The sequence below is a fragment of the Sus scrofa genome, chromosome X (genome assembly GCF_054392235.1).
Source record: "Sus scrofa isolate SSC_HxYL_T2T_F1_AM1 chromosome X, Sscrofa_HxYL_maternal_Yorkshire_Landrace_v2.0, whole genome shotgun sequence".
NCBI lineage: Eukaryota > Metazoa > Chordata > Mammalia > Artiodactyla > Suidae > Sus > Sus scrofa.
Window position 1 is genome coordinate 28,188,401 of NC_139401.1, and position 17,674 is coordinate 28,206,074.

General features: G+C 37.4%; 1 protein-coding gene and 1 long non-coding RNA gene across 3 annotated transcripts in view; one reads left to right on the forward strand and one right to left on the reverse strand.

Annotated features, from left to right (window-relative positions):
• IL1RAPL1 (interleukin 1 receptor accessory protein like 1) overlaps positions 1–17,674 on the forward strand; it is a 1,404,779-nt gene that overhangs the window by 124,252 nt on the left and 1,262,853 nt on the right. The window lies entirely within an intron of this gene.
• On the reverse strand, positions 4,710–10,072 carry LOC146394523 (uncharacterized). Its single transcript, XR_014835219.1, has 2 exons — positions 5,723–10,072; positions 4,710–4,863 (listed from the first exon to the last, which is right to left on the reverse strand). It is a non-coding gene; the product is annotated as an uncharacterized LOC146394523 (long non-coding RNA).

Consider the following 17,674-nt stretch of genomic DNA (forward strand, 5'->3'; position numbering starts at 1 on the left):
TCCTCTTAGTCCCAGCATCCTCTCTGGTGAGGCCCACCTTTTTAAGCCATCTTTATTTTTTAATATTTTAGCTAACCAGTCAGTGCCGTCAACACCATGTTTTATTTAGTTTGGGCTGATATTTACCTAGAATTTATATATCACAATGCATTTGTAGTTATACTTACCAATAGTGTGTTCTCTTAGATTTTATAGGTTAAATAATTGTTGCCTCATAATTTTCTAATTTTTGGAGCTAAGCTGAGTTTAAATTACTGAATGAGCTTGCTTCTGAACTTTCACTGGGTTAACTTTTTAAATGTTCTGTATAAAGAGGATGAGCAAACAAAAACTCATATTTCATCAATTCTAAGCACATACCTAACATCTCTGAAATCAGGATTTAATCTGAAAATCTATGATGTGTCATCTTTAATTAGCAGCTTTTGATTTTTTTTCTCTTATTGATACACAGAAGTTTTTTTTTTTTTTTTTTTTTACAGTTATTGGCAACTTGTTATTATTATTTTTTTTTTGTCTTTTGTCTTTTGTTGTTGTTGTTATTGTTGCTATTTCTTGGGCCGCTCCCGCGGCATATGGAGGTTCCCAGGCTAGGGGTTGAATCGGAGCTGTAGCTGCCGGCCTACGCCAGAGCCACAGCAACGCGGGATCCGAGCCGCGTCTGCAACCTACACCACAGCTCACGGCAATGCCGGATCGTTAACCCACTGAGCAAGGGCAGGGATCGAACCCGCAACCTCATGGTTCCTAGTCGGATTCGTTAACCACTGCGCCACGACGGGAACTCCACTTGTTATTTTTTTAAATCAGGTTGTGGTGGTGACTTGAAGCAGGAGCATTTTCCCATTCTGAGTTGTATAATTCTTCCTTAGGAGTGTATACAAAGTAGAATTTAAAACCTTTTCCTCCTTAAGATTTACTTCACTGATGCATTTTTTGAATTGTCTAGTTTAAAAGATTTTTATGTTTTGTAGTTTTATTGAAGTATACTTGATTTTCATTGTGTATTCCTGTTGGATGTACTTTTGAAGTAAATGAAACTAAGATGCAAACGAACATGCTTATGTGACTTAGTTCAAGGAATTCGTTTGACAGAGTTGAATTCAGTGGCATCTTAACATTAACAGTAATGTAGATTTCTTTCTTATAGTTTACATTTTCCTTATGAATTTTAATTATCATATACCAGTTGCATCTTTGAACTAAAATGGCAAAATTAACTGATTTTACCCAGCCTGAAAGATATCTGGGATCAGGGCCTGGGCATGTCTTGCTCACTTTTGTTTCTATCTATAGATCAACTCTGCCTTAGTCGTACATCCTCAGTAAATCTATAACATGCTGAATTGAAGTAAACATATCCTCATAAATTAAATTTTTTATCCCTAAAGAGTATAAGACATTTAAAACATAAATACTTTTTATTTTAATAAGGATAAACAATTAAGGAAAACCATTAGAATTGATTTTCACCCAGTTGTTAAAGAGCTTTCTTTTAGACTCCCAAAGAGGCAGCTATTTTATCCTAAACCTTTCCAGTTTTCTATAGCGAGATTTCTAAGCAAGGCTCAACTGAAAATATCAGTGTTCATTTTTGATTGCCATACTAAAAGTATAATGTGAAATTTGGAAAAGAAAATGCATCTGGACATTTGGTTAGCTGCAAAATATTTACCCTTGTCCCAGACAACACCCACATACTCATTGAACAACATCAATGTTAATGCTATTTTTACTAAAGTAGAAAATGATCAGAATTACTTTCAGCTTTTAATGCACACCTCAAGAGCCTTAGGAAAATTGGACGCATTACCTCACTTGTCATTTTAAAAATATCATTATTTCACCTTATTTATCTAACAAAAATGGAATTATTCATTTTTAGTATTAAGAAATGCTTTTTGCTCTGAGGATTTTCTCTGCATGTTTCCCCTTTTCCTCTTTGCATTCTGTATCATCAGAAGGGCCTTGCAAGGGACAGTAGAAGTTCTTATGAACAAAGCTGGAGTAATTAATGGATAACATAACTCTTATTTTCATTTACATTGTGGATTTATATTTGTAGAATTTGAGAAAGTATGAGAAATGTGAAACGGATATTCATTGGCTGGAATCCCATGTCCTCAAATAATAAAATGATTTTCTTTGAAAGAGTTTTTAGAATTTATAAGGAAACAATTTTACTTGTGGGCTTTTTAGGTAATTATAATACTCCTTTTTAGGTTTTATAGTCATGTGTTTTAAAGTTCCTTTATCTTGAGATGCTGATGAAAATGAACCTTCATTGAGATCAACAGCCAATGTCTCTGCACTCCACAATAATTATTCCTCTGGTACCTAAAAAAACCATATACCTTTTTATTTTTCTTCCCAGTATCAGTGTCCAGATCTTCCAACGCCATCTCATTGTCACAGAAATGACAACAATAGCAATATTAAAATTTTATTAGGTAAGCAGATCTCCTGAATTATAGAGTTAGGATATGTCAAAAATAAATTTAGGAGCTCCCGTTGTGGCTCAGTGGATTAAGCACCTGATATTGTGTCTGTGAGGATGTGGGTTTTATTGCTGGACTTGCTCAGTGGCTTAAGGATCTGGCGTTGCTGTGGCTGCGATGTGGGCCAGCAGCTGCAGCTTTGATTTGATCCTTAGCTCGGGAACTTCCATATGCCGCGGGTGCAGCCATAGGAAAAAAAAATAGTAAATTAAACTTTTTCTGTATTTGTAGTTTGAGTTCTCTTTCTTTATTTGAAAAGTTGAGATTTTATTATACTTCTTTGTGTTTTGTAGAACATCATCCTCTTTACCTTGGACAAAAAGTAATTTTTTTTTTTTTTTTTTTTTTTTTGGCCAGCCCATAGCTACTTAAACAAAATTAGTGACAGTTATCCATTGCAGGAACTACCCTTTGTACAGTATCTATCATGTGATAATATGCCACGTATTTATTGAAGGTGACCTTATAGCTTTCAAGGTACTTTTGCATTTTATTCTCATCATGACTCTTTGAACTAGGTGACATTATTAAATTTGTAACAATAGGGAGGAGCCCCATGGCTTGTCAAAAACAATCATATTTGTACATTACCAGTACTTTAACCCACATTTTCTGATTTAAAAATACGTGTATCTTGGAGTTTGCATTGTGGTGCAGTAGTTAATGAATCCAACTAGGAACCATGAGGTTGCGGGTTCGGTCCCTGGCCTTGCTCAGTGGGTTAAGGATCTGGCATTGCTGTGGCTCTGGTGTAGGCTGGTGGCTACAGCTCTGATTTGATCCCTAGCCTGGGAACCTCCATATGCTGTGGAAGTGGCCCTAGAAAAGGCAAAAAGACAAAAAAAATTACATCTATTTCACCCATATCAAGATGCTTATTTGGTTGGTGCTTGGTATTGTGACTATCAATTAAATAGAGTTTGAACGGAATGAGTGGTAATAAATATTATCCATGTAACAATGACATTGTACAGCCATTATGAGAATACTTCATATTTTGAAATTTCAAGGAAAATAGCTAGCTTTTGAAAAAATAACTGCTGTCAGGTTTTTTTTTTTTTTTTTTTTTTTTTTGGCTATTAATTGTTGATAGTCTGCTCATGGTCATAGTTACTGACCAAGCTAGGATGTAAACCACATTCCAGACATGACCTATTTTAAAATTATCACTTTGGTTGGGATGGTAAAGAAAACAGGAGCCTTTAATTATGAATATTTCCTTTATACAAACATGAGACCAATCATCTCACTTTTAAGTTCACTCAGCAAATGGCAAATCTGAAAGTATTGAATAGAAGGACAAGAAAAAATATTAATAGGGGAATGAGAGGATTTTCCACCCACATTTATTTATCTCACCATAAAGATTGTTTTAAATAATTTTTGCTATTGTTATTTACCCACTGTGTGAGAACTCCAAAGGTCCTTTGAGATAAATAGCTTAAATATTTTGGAAAGTAAGATTTTTCACTTATAGAGAGAACTTCTTTGCCAATGCTACATAATCAAGTTCTACTTGTGGGTCTTAATAACAATCTTTATCAGACTCTAAAAGAAATTTCTACCTTCTAGCTCTAGGTAGAATATACACATTTCTAAAATGAGCCACAATTTTCACAAAGCTGAACAAAGCTCAATGCCTATTATCTTGACAATCTGGAGGTTGAATATTTGTGTTTATAATGAAAAATATCCACAATTTTATGTGCAACACTGATGGCGTAAGGGTCTTGGTTAGTGTCCTGACTGGGTTGCCTGCTGTCTGTATGTACTTAAACTGGTATATTCTGTTTTTGTGTAAAACAGGAATTATAACACCTACCACTTAAGTTATTGAAAGGATTAAGGTAAGATATTTAATTCACCCAACACTGATTTGGCACATTCGGGGCAATTGATAAAAAGTTGTTTTTGTTGTTAATATTATTATCATTAAACTTTAACAAGTTTCTCTTGCAGCCTTTAAATGCAAATATGTACATACAGAGTAGCATGCCAGAAATTAAAACCTGTACATTCTGTCTGAATCTTTCATTTGGATAGTGGCTTCTATTTTGTGGGGCTGCAAAAGTTATTGAAGAAATTATCTAAAATTTTAGGGAGTAACCATTTCATCTGCAATTAACAGGCTGTTAAATAGCTCATTGGCGATCTTTTTTTTTTTTTTTGTCTTTTTGCCATTTCTTGGGCTGCTCCCACAGCATATGGAGGTTCCCAGGCTAGGGGTCGAATCGGAGCTGTACCTGCCGGCCTTCGCCAGAGCCACAGCAACGTGGGATCCGAGCCGCGTCTGCAACCTACACCACAGCTCATAGCAACACCGATCCTCAACCCACTGAGCAAGGCCAGGGATCAAACCCACAACCTCATGGTTCCTAGTTGGATTCGTTAACCACTGAGCCACGTTGGGAACTCCGCGATCATATATATTTTTATATTTTTCTTTTTGTTATTTTTTAAATGATTTTTATTTTTTCCGTCATAGCTGTTTTACAGTGTTCTGTCAATTTTCTGTGGTACAGCAAGGTGACCCAGCGGCACATACATATTTACATTCTTTTTCTCATATTATCAGGCAGTCATATTTTTTTGAATGAAAGTATATCATCAGAAAATAGTGAAAAGGTGTTGAGTGGATGGTCTAGGCACAGAGTTAGGCACTGGGAATATAAAAATGAAAAGACTTAAAAATGCTTTTATGCAGTAACTTCTTTTTTGACAAAATGAGATCAGCGCACTCTTTTCCATATATAATCTTTTGCGTGGGGACAACACATTTCTCCCTGATAGAACTAAATTTGATCATGATGTAAGAATATGGAAGTCTAAATAATAATGTTACAATCTGCAAGTATCCCTTGCAGCTAAGTATAACTGTAATCTTGCAGGTGCATACATTTCTTTTTATAAATAAATAAATATGAAGCAGGTTTTTAAGAGAATCACAAATACACAGTGCATTAGATTTTATATTAAATATGATTGTTATCGCACCTCAACAACCACAATTCTTTTTTTTTTTTAAATCTTTTTTGCTATTTCTTGGGCTGCTCCTGCAGCATATGGAGTTTCCTAGGCTAGGGGTTGAATCGGAGCTGTAGCCACCGGCCTACGCCAGAGCCACAGCAACGCAGGATCCAAGCCGTGTCTGCAACCTACACCACAGCTCATGGCAACGCCGGATCGTTAACCCACTGAGCAGGGGCAGGGACCGAACCCGCAACCTCATGGTTCCTAGTCGGATTCGTTAACCACTGCGCCACGACGGGAACTCCTAGAATTCTAAATAATTATACTCTGTAAGATACTTTTTTTTTGTCTTTTTAGGACCACACCCACAGCATATGGAAATTCCCAGACTCTGGGTCAGATCAGAGCCATAGCAGCTGGCCTACACCACAGCTTATACCAATGCTGGATCCTTAACCTACTGAGTGAGGCCACGGATCAAAACCATGTCCTCATGGATAGTAGTTGGGTTCATTACTGTTGAGCCGAGATGGGAACTCCTGCATGAGTTGAGTTGGGCACTCGTCTTAAAAACCTTGTTTTCAGTGCTTATTTTGGAGCTATATTTCATTGCACTGAGTTTCTCTTCCATCCAGGCTTTCCAAAGGAGTTTATATTCTGTTTCTTCCTTTCCTCAAACTCCCACTCAATCTTCAAACCATTTTGCCTTTGTCTCCTTCATTCAATGAAAGACTTCTTGCTCAGATCATCATGACCACCTTGTTGGTAAATCCAGTAGAAATTTTCATTCCTGTTTGAGACTTGATCTCTTAACAGTAATGGACACTGGACCATTTTTTTCTTCTCGAAGCTCTCTTCAAATAGCTTCTGACGCAGAAAATTCTTCTAGGTTTTCTCCTCTCTTTTCATTCTCTGATTCCATTGAAGGTATATCCTCCTAGAGTACAGTCGATTCTCTTTCTAGGCAATTTCATTCATTTTGTATGCCTGGCTTTAATTACCACTTGTGTAAAACAAGATGGACTAGGTTATAGTCATGACAAACCCACATCTCAATGGATTAAAACAATACAGATTACTTTTTACTCATGCTACATGTCTTAATAGGTCAACTGTGAGCTCTACATCATGTTGTCTCATAAGACCTAGGCTAATGAATTAACTTGTATCTGAAATGTTGCTGGTCTCTGTGTCACAGGGAAAGACAATTTTAGAGTTTTCGCACCAGCTCTTCCATGACCTCATGTGTAAGTAACACACATCCTTTCTACTTAGAACACTTTGGACAAAACTAATATGAATCTACCAAAATGCAATCCTATCATGGAGGCAGAATGCAGAGATTGAAAATATTTGATGACCACTGTGGTTAGCTTTCCTGGTCTTCAACTATTAGGCCTGACAGCAAAAATAAACTTACTTGCTTCCCAAGGGAGACATTTTGTAAATCCCATCCAAAAGTCCAAAATCTCTAGATAATGTATAGCAGTTACTACCAGAGGACAAGACGTAGATCCTTAGATCCTAGAGATCTGTGATACCTCCAGTTTGTTGAAAGAGAGGAAGCAAGGATATATGGCAGATATAAGAACTATACCAAGGAAACAGTTATATATTTCTAAGGTATATTACCTGGCTTTTAATCTGTCATTTACAACTAATTTACCTAATATGTCCCCATTGTGTGATTTAGATAATAATCCCTCTAGCTTTCAGTATCAATTTCATCAGTGACTGCCAGCCAGCCCGCTAAAGTTAAGGGGTGGGGTCATCACCCCACTCACCCATTCTAATTTTTATGTTTCTTGGGATAGGCTAGGTTATGCTGTGAGTAGCAAACAGTTTCCAAATCTCAACATTTCCGTGGCTTAAAAAATTTTTCGTTCAGGCTGTATGCTACCCTTCCTTTGTGGGTCACCTGGGGCCTGTGCTCCGTATAACCCTCATTGTCAGCCCCAGGGTGATGGAACAGTTGTTATTTGGAATGTTACTGGTTGTTGGGACTGAAGAAGGAGGGCATTTGAGAGTCTCCCATTAGTAGTTAAGAGCTCTGTATAAAAGGGCCACGTCACTTCCTCTTACAACTCACCAGGACTAGCAAGTGATCACACCATGCCAGATTTTTGCCTATTTGCTCTGAGCCATTCTCTACCCTTTTCAAAATCTTGGTCTGGTTTGCAAGGTACTGCGTTTCCTGTTTCTTTGCTCTCTGGCTTCCAGGGAGTTTCAGCCACTGGGAGATAGTGATGGGAGAATAGAGGGTGGGAGGAGTGGAGAAACTAGAATAGTAGATCCTGTTCTTCTTTCTTTTCTATTTTTTGTTTTTTTTTCTTTTTTTAAATGGCTGCACCTGCAGCATATGTAAGTTAACCAGCCAAGGGTAGAATTGGAGTTGCAGCTTCCAACCTACACCACAGAAACACAGGAACCAAGCCACATCTGTGACCTATGCCGCAGCTTGCAGCAATGCTGGATCCTTAACTCACTGAGCAAGGCCAGGGATCAAACCCACATCCTCATGGACACTATATTGAGTTCTTAACCCACTGGGCCAACTCCATCCTGTCCCTCTTTCAGTTTTGGAGGGCATCTCTAGCCGCAGTGGCTTCTTTGTGATTTCAGCTCCAAACAGACAGGCATGATGCAGTTCCAGCTTCCATAAGTGGCTTCTGGGGTCTGGTAATACTACTTCCTGTTTGACTCTGCTCTCCTAAGGATTTAACAGACTCTTTCTCCCTTATTCACAATCCTCTGGCTTCTCAGCTCTTTAAACACCTGTGTAAACTGTTCCCTGTATTAAATTCTCTGTGTTTAAATGTTAAAGTAGTTTCTGTTTTTGATGAGCCCCTGACTGAGGAATCCAGGTTAGGATAGTCAAGCCTACAGGATACCCAGAGGACAGAGTCGGAAATACTTGGCAAGCAGCTCTCATGACTGCCATACTACCTATTTACATTTGACTTGCAGTCTTCCCCTCACTAGCCAGACCTCTCCTCTGAGCTTTAGGACCATATGACTAACTGATAACCTTTTGAATGTTTGAAAGGCACAGTATAAGCTCAACATGTCAAGGTCACAACACATGATCAAGTCTCAGCAAACTTCATCCTCTTCTGTCTCCTCCTTCAGTGAGTAACAGCCCTATGTGTTTTGTTAGTCAAACAAGAAACTTGAGTCATTTTTGAAAGTTTCCTTTCCCCTCAGCCCATGTGACCATACGATAACCATAACTGCAACCATGATGATAACTATAACTGTAACCACAACCCACAGGCATAACCATAGCTACAGAGTCTTATATCCTTCTCAATTCTATTTGCATCTCTAAGTTTCCACTGCTTTCAGTCTAGTCCAAGCTCTTGCCCTCAACTGGATGATCACAATGGCATCCTTGTCTTGCTTTCAATGTCATAGTGTGACAATTAAACTAAATCGTTTTCAGCCACCTTAAGATTGTTTAGTGACTTTAGTGGCTTCCACTTGCTCTTCGGGAAAATACAGTACTCATTAACATCATCTTGCCGGCTGCCTCCCCAAGTTTTATCTCCCCCCTGACTCCACTGCATTGCACTCTGCACTCCATGCTCACCAGCTGCTTTAAATCCTTTCTGCTTACCGGTCCTCAACCCCCAGCACAACCTAAGGCTTATGAATATACAGTTACCATTGTCTGTAACATATTCCCTCCCTGTTAATGTTTATTTAGTATGTTTTTCCTTTGTTGTTATATATCCTTGGGCAAGCCTTCCTTGACCAACCTGGCTATGTCACATCCCCTGTAACATATTTTCAGTAGTGCCCTGTACCACTGCTAGACAGCATTAACAGAGTTGTGATTTTATATTTTGTTGTGTGATTATTTGATGAGTGAAAGTCTCCAATGCTTGTCTAGAAACTCTGTGAGGTGAGAAAAGATGATTTTGCTAAACTTTGTATCTAGCTCCTATTGGAGTCTGGGGCATAATTAGCACTCGACAAGTAGTTGATGAATTAAAGAAATCACTTTACTTCTCTCCTTTTCCCTCCCTTCCTCTTTGCCCTCTCCCTTCCTTCACTTCTCCTTTCCTTCCAGCTTTTTTTGTTGAATATGTGCTATTGGAGAATTACTGGTCAGATACTCACTTAACAGTTAATTCCTAGGCTGTAATTATTAATGCCTCATCAGTTAATTTTTTTTTGTTGGTGTAGGAATTATTCTGTTAGAATGTGAGTGGTGATGGGAAGCTTTTGTAATGGACATCACAAGGTTTGAAATTCTGAATCTCTTTTGAAGAGATTTTGAGTCTCAGCATTGCCACCTGCTTGCATTCTGTCTCTGGTCTACTCCAGTGATCTCGCTGAACTCAGTTTTCTCCTTGGAAACATAAGAGGATAATCATAACTAACTTACAGACATGACATTATAATAATAATATATCTAATGGAAGAACCTGACATACAGAAACTACTCAAGAAGTTATAGTCATTTTGGCCTTTGTTCAGAGCTAATTTATTAAGTAATTGTAGTTTTTATCAATGGCTTTTAAGCAGTACAGAGGATAGGAAAACCTTTACTGAATGTCTGTAGCTCATATAACTTTTAAATCAGACCAAAAAAAAAAAAAGAGAGATCATGAATTCTGTGTACAATATTAGAGGATTAAAATAAAGTCCATTTAGTAAATGCTTTGTGAGAAAAGTGTATATGCATGTGTATGTACACGTGTGTCTGAGTGTATTTCTATTTATATCTGTATATTCTGTGAAAATTTTGCGATTGCATCCATTGCTATTATTTTTTTCACAAACTTTTGTTTAAAGCTTTTGTGGTAAAAAATTTTAAAGTGTTTTTTAGTCTCTGGAAAGATAATTCCACTAGAATGCCTTGATCTCTTACTCCATAGAGGAAAAGTAGAGGACAGAAAAAGTGTGTGCCTCATTAATGGTACCCCTAACAATGTCTGTCTTTGTGGGGGTGAGAATTGATGTCATTTTTGGCAGCTACACAGCTAACACTATTTTGTGACATTGCAACATATTCAGTACATGCCTAATAGGAAACCCTTTTCCAAGTGGTAAACAACCCTTCACAAGGCAGCACTGCCAAAGCTAGGTTTTGCCATTCAACGAGAAATCAACAGGATAGTCCTTTTCTCTTTACTTAAAAAAATGTGTATGTTTTTAATGATGTGTTACCCTTAAACCATCTGCAGATGTGCTATCCATACAAATTGCCAGGGTTAAATTGTCAATTTTTAGAAATTGTTGTGATTATCTCATTATGCTTTTGTCATAAAATTATTCTATTTCATGTAGCAATTAACTCCAGGGAATGTTGTCTTAAGGCCCAAAGTGATCCTAGCAGTGTGACGAAGTCCTGCTTTAGAATGGCGATAAAACACATTTTGCCCATTTGCAGGTATTTCAAGTATCAAATTGGATGAATCTTTTTAATTTTTTCTACCAAATTAAGTTCAAGTGGATTTGATAGGATCATTAGGACGACCAGTGTCTGGAATAACAATGATGACTTACAGAAGGAGCAAGCAGGGCCGGTATTGTTGACAAAGAGATGCTCAGACCCTTCATTTGTCAGCAGGAATCTCTGCTCTGTGTTCTGACTATTGAGTCCTTCTCTGCATACAGCACCCAGATATTTTACTTTGAAGACACTAACTGCATCTTTTCAATCAATATTCAATTAGGCAAGACAAGGAATGCTGGTTAAGTACCTGTGTCTACCTGTGGAGGAAATGTATTTCCAAAAAAGAATTAGTCAGGGCTTCTGGGTTAGTTCATCTTTCCCACCTCTGGTTGAGTACCTGCCCAGTTGCACTTGCTGAACATACACCATTACATTCTTGCAGAGACTTTCTCATGGTAATATGTTTCTCACTTTTCCTCTGGAAGCACCTTTATCAGCTCCATTCCTTGTCATCTTTGACCCTTGTTACCCAGGAAAGAAGAGAACATTCTCCCTGGCTGTACTTCACTTTCTTGTCTTCAGGTATAGGCCACTGCCAAACACCTGCTTTGTTTTAATCCTGTGGTATGTGCTTGTGTTGGTCTTTGTCTTTTTTCCCAAAGCCCCAGGAGTTTTGATCATTTCCTTTTTCAGTGAGGTTGACCAGGTATTTTAATTTCATAAATTAAGCATCACTTTTGTTTCACTGAATATTGGCTTAACATATTAGTCACTCTGTCCCAGTCTACCAGGCCAGTATGAGGTTATTGCTTCCTAAACCACCTTTTTTTTTTTTTCCCCTGCACCATATTGTCCTGCCCCTTCCCCACTCAGTCCACAGTCAGCCACTGAGGTGCTTTCTGTCACTATAGATTTTTCTAGAAATTTATTTACATGCACGTATACAGGAAGCAGTCTTTTTTCAAGTTTTTTAATTGTTATTTCCCCAGTACAATTTTTTTTTCTGAACTATGCCTAGTCACTTATGATGGAGCATGGTAATGGGAGAAAAAAGAATGTATGCATAAATTACCTTCTAAATTTTAAAAACTGGAAGATTTCATAGGTTAGCACATAGACAGTATGACCTGGGGAGCTTTAAGAATATTAATTGATCTCTGAAGATTTCACTTCAGTTAATGAAAGTTGTATTTGTTGTGTAAGATAAATGGAGGGTGTAGCTGTACTTAGGATAGTTCAAAATACAATGCATTAACATAAAATAGGTAAGCAATGAATAAGTGGGTTGTTACTCATATTATGAGAGTTTTTAATCCATTTAATTTTGTTCCTATACTTCTCAACCGATTCTGGGATACTCACATCCTGTTTTAATTGGCAGACTGGCCATCTTGCTGCTTAGGAGGAAAAAGACAGGGAACTTTCTGACTGATCTGAGGTTTCCATCAAGAGCATGCTTCTATGGGTTTTGGAGCCCACATCTACTGCCCTGATTTTTCTGTTTGGTTCTCTGGGTATCCTGCTTCTTGGATTCCACTTTTGATTCACTTGATTTTAGCCACTGTTTCATCCTGATTTTCAGTGTCTGAATGTCTCTTCATACCTGTTAGGGTTTTTTAACTCAACATCTAGTTGAGTGTCTTTTGAATTCTTGTCTAATTCCAATTTGGGCTCATTCTTGAATCCAGTCTTCATCTCTGCCTTTGAGAGGTATATTGAGTAACACAAGTACTCCATATAGACACTAGCACAGGGTTCCTGCTCTGAGCACAAAAACCATTATCATTTGGCAAACAGATGATGATGGATCCATTATTATTTTTACTTTTCACTTCATTATTGGTAGTATTAGAAAACACTTTATTAGACTCTTGCAACATGTTAGATCTTGTGCTGGGAGTTCCTTATGTCATGTGTCATTTAAGTCTCACAGCATTTTACACAGGAGGCACAGAGAGGCTATTTTACTTTCCCAATGTTACACAGTTATTAAGTAAGTGAAGGGAGAGGAATTTGAATCTTGGCAATCTGTTTGCCTAGCCCATATTTTTATCCTTGGCACCATAACGCACTAAATTATACCAGGTGGATCTATTCCTAAATCAGACTTTTTGAAATTTTTACTTTTCTCTTTTTATTGGTTGTTTTCGGTTTAGAAGCATAAAAAATAGGATGATGAAAGTTTGAACTATATGTTATATAACTTAATCATCTTCAGAAGTCTGATTTATAATGATACATAAAAATGCTCATAAATTGTCATCCATTCCACAGATTCAGCAACTGTATGCCCAATTGCTATGTGCCAGCCATGATGGAAGGGTCTGGTGATTCAGTAGTGAACAAAAAAGATTCTCCTGTCTTTTTTAAATTTAAAAAAAATTTTTTTGGCTTGTGTTTTTAGGGCTACCCACAGCATATGGAGGTTCCCAGGCTAGGGGTTGAATCTGAGCTACAGCTGCCGGCCTACACCAGAGCCACAGCAATGCAGGATCTAAGCCGTGTCTGTGACCTACACTGCAGCTTGTGGCAATGCCGGATCCTTAACCCACTGAGCAAGGCCAGGGATCAAACCCATATCCTCATGGATACTAGTCGTGTTCTTAACCTGCTGAACCACACCAGGAACTCCCAGGATTCTCCTTTCATAAAGCTTACATATATAAATTGGACATTGGTCTAGCCATGAAGTAAGGTATAACTTATGTGAATACATTGATCCTCATATTAAACTATTGCAAACAAACTAGCAAGGTATATGTAGAATGTTTAATGCATTCTGTGGCCCTCAATAAATGGTAGCTTTCCAAATAAAATGTAGGTAATTTGATTAAATATTATAAACAGTTTAAGTGTAAAATAATTTGAAACAGGCTGTGACAGCAAATGATGATTTTTCCCTGAAAGATATTTTAAAATTTAAATATTTTGTTTAATTTTTTTATAGATAGCTAAATTTATATGAATATATAACTTAATCCTAACACTTTCCCTTTCCTTGTTTCCTGCTGGGCTTCTCCCTCTTCATTCCTTTCCTCCTTGATGCAAATAAGATACCTCTTGTAGTACCTCCCCAACAAAATCAAAATATGTTAATAAGCAGATGTATATACCTCCATTTCCCCTTTTGTGTTCTTATATTACTATTTAGAAATCACAGACACAGAGGAGTTTCCATCGTGGCTCAGTGGTTAACGAATCCGACTAGGAACCATGAGGTTGTTGGTTCGATCCCTGGCCTTGCTCAGTGGGTTAAGGATCCAGCGTTGCCGTGAGCTGTGGTGTAGGTTGCAGACGCAGCTCAGATCTGGTATTGCTGTGGCTGTGGCTGTGGCTGTGCCTGGCAGCAACAGCTCTGATTCGATCCCTAGCCTGGAAACCTTCATGTGCCGTGGGTGCGGCCCTAAAAAGACAAAAAATAATACTAATAAAAAAAGCAATCAGACACAGAAATAGAGTTTTAACATTTTTTAGAAAAATTAGGGAGTTCCCGTCATGGCTCAGTGGTTAATGAACCTGACTAGTATCCACGAGGATTCGGGTTTGATCCTTGGCCTTGCTCAGTGGGTTAGGGATCCAGTGTTGCCATCAGCTGTGGTGCAGTTCGCAGATGTGGCTCGGATCTGGCGTTGCTGTGGCTGTGGTGCAGGCTGGCAGCTGTAGCTCTGATTCGATCCCTAGTCTGGGAACCTCCAATATGCCGTGGGTATGGCCCTAAAAATACAAAGAAAAAAAAAAAAAAGAAAGAAAGGAAAATTGGGTTTTATGGTATTGACTTTTCTGCATTTTGCTTTTCTCACTCAGTAGTAACTCATGGGAATCTACATCAACAGATAAAACCCTAGTTTTCTTTTGTCCTGCTAAAAGTTACACATATAATATTCCATGGTGAAGCAGCACAATTTATGTCATCCTTACCCCATTTGTTGTAGGCACATTGCTTCTAATCTTTGGCACTGCAAATGTTGCTGTGGCAAACATCCTTGGATATTTGTTCTTAAATATTTCTTTATCAGTGGAATAGATTTCAAATTGTGGCAATGACATGTCTTTACAAATTTTAAATAGATGTTGATAGATTGGTAGAAACAGAAAATAATATACTTTCTTGTTTTAAAGCAGTCTGTATGTGTGAACATTTCCTTATATTTCCATAAGCAAAAGGTGTGAGACTTGTTTACATTCGTGCTTGTGAGACAGTTGTAGATGGATGAGTCATTGTTACTTTGAATTTGCCTGATAATTTGTGCCTTTGAACTTTTTGTAAGTTTGTTAATCTTTTATAGATTTTCTCTTCTGTAAATTATCCAGTTTATTTCTCTTGCCGATTTTTTTCCTGTGAGGTTGTTCGGTTGTTCTCTTTTCAGTTACACTGAAAAGTACACTCTATATATTGTAGATTCTAAACTTTATGTGTGTTTTGCATTTGAAATGGTTTTTCAGATATCTCATTTGCTTTGAATTTGTTATATCTTTTCTCATGAAATAACATTTCAAAAATTGTATGTAGTAAATGTCTCTGTTTTCTAGCTCTATAGTCTAATTTAAGAAAGTCTTTCTTGTCTCTTAGATTTTATAACTTGTCTTCTAAACTTCTTATGTGTAATCTTTTAATATTTCAAAATATTTTAAGTCTTTTATAGATTATTATTTTACAAAACATGATTTCAAATGGAAGTACCTTTTAAATTTTCTTCAGATAGCGGGCCAGTTGTGATAGATGGATTTAAAACACAATTCATCATTTTCCCACACAATTAAGCTGAGAGTGTTTACTAAAAGTGAGTTCTCTTTTATAGATACAGTGTATCTCCATATAAATATTTGGTCATGTTGTCATACATTGAGCAGATATTAAGTACCTCTTGTTTTCCTGGACTTCTGAAAGGAATGTGTGTGTTTTGGGGGAGCAAAATTTTGACATGGTCACTGCTTTTTAGAGATGAACCATTCAATTGTGGTGATGTCAGTGGAACCAGAAATCACAAAAACCTAAAGTCTGCTGAAAACTCTGTCACTAATAGTATGAAGGGGTTCTGTCATTCAGTGGTGGTAGGGTTTGATTTCTTCTGGTACAAAATAAGGCAGTTAAACCCAGTGATCTTCAGAGCCTTTTCTCATCCTCAGACTAGAAAGCAGAAAGTCCTCATACACAATAGCAGGTTGTCCAGTCTCTAGCACTGCCCTGCTATTTCAAGTTATCACCTGTCAAACAAAGCCCATAGCTATAGAGAGGGAGAGCAAGGGAGAGAGAAAGAATGAATATGAATATGAGTGGATGAATAATTACATAGACTGAATTTAGTCAATCTGGAATAAAGGTGAAGGAGAGTTGATGATTACCCTCTACATTTGTTGTAAGATCCTTATCTTAATCTCACTAAAGGCTCTGACTTGTGTTTTTCTTGCTGTGATTGGCATCCTTGCTCAGAGTTTCTTACTGACATCTTCTCTAAACTATGGTGATGGGTCAGGGGTTAAAATTTGATTTTTAATGGAAAAGTTGAATCAATTCATAGCTGAATATATATGAGATTACTTAAGAAAGTGGACACCATGATGTTTTGTTTTGCAAGTAAACAATTAAGAATTAATCTCCTCTGGAGTTCCCTAGTGGCTCAGTGGATTAAGGATCCACTGTCATCTCTGCAGTGGTTAGGATTGCTGCTGTGGTGCAGGTTCAGTCCCTGGCCTGGGCACTTCCACATGCTGCAGCCAAAAAAAATAAATAAATAAATAAAAGAACTTACCCTCTTGTGAACGCTCTCCTTGACCCCATAAGAGGTATTCAGGGTTTAATCACAATGTATACAACATGTATAGGTTAAATATTACAGCTGCTGTTCTTGATTTAATAGTAATTTGTTAGATTATTTGGGAGCAAATCACTTAAGTCATTTTAATTTAAAAATCAACTTTAATAAAAATCAGTATGATCAGAATGATTCATTTTAGTGCTTCTTTTTTTGCATTGTTAAAAAAAATCTGAAAAATTATTTACCATTTGCAAGCCATTTAGAAAATAGCCTGTCAACAAATAGCAAATGCCGGAGAGGGTGTGGAGAAAAGGGTACCCTCCTTCACTTTTGGTAGAAATGTAAATTGGTACAACCACAATGGAAAACAGTATGGAGGTACCTCAGAAAACTAAATATAGAACTACCATATGACCCAGATATCCCACTCCTGGGCATATAAGCAGACAAAGTTTTCATTGAAAAAGATACATGCACCCCCATGTTCAGTGCAGCACTATTCACAAGACATGGAACCAACCTAAATGTCCATCGACAGATGATTGTATTAGGAAGATGTGGTATGCATATGCGATGGAATACTGCTCAGTCATAAGAAAAGAACAAAATAATGCCATTTGCAGCAACATGGATGGAACTAGAGACTCATACTGAGTGAAATAAGTCAGAAAGAGAAAGACAAATACCATATCACTTATAACTGGAATCTAATATATGGCACAAATGAACCTATCTACAGAAAAGAAACAAACTCAAGGACTGGGAGAACAGACTGGTGCTTCCCAAGGGGGAGGGGAGAGAGGGGGATGGACTGGGTGTTTGGGGTTAGTAGATGCAAACTATTGCATTTGGAGTGGATAAGCAATAAGATCTTGCTGTATAGCACAGGCAACTATTTCTAGTCACTTGTGATGGAACATGATGGAGGATAATGTGAGAGAAAAAATATGTATACATATGTATGACTGGGTCACTTTGCTATACAGCAGAAATTGACAGAAAATTGTAAATCGACTATTATAGGAAAAATAAAAATCTTAAAAAAC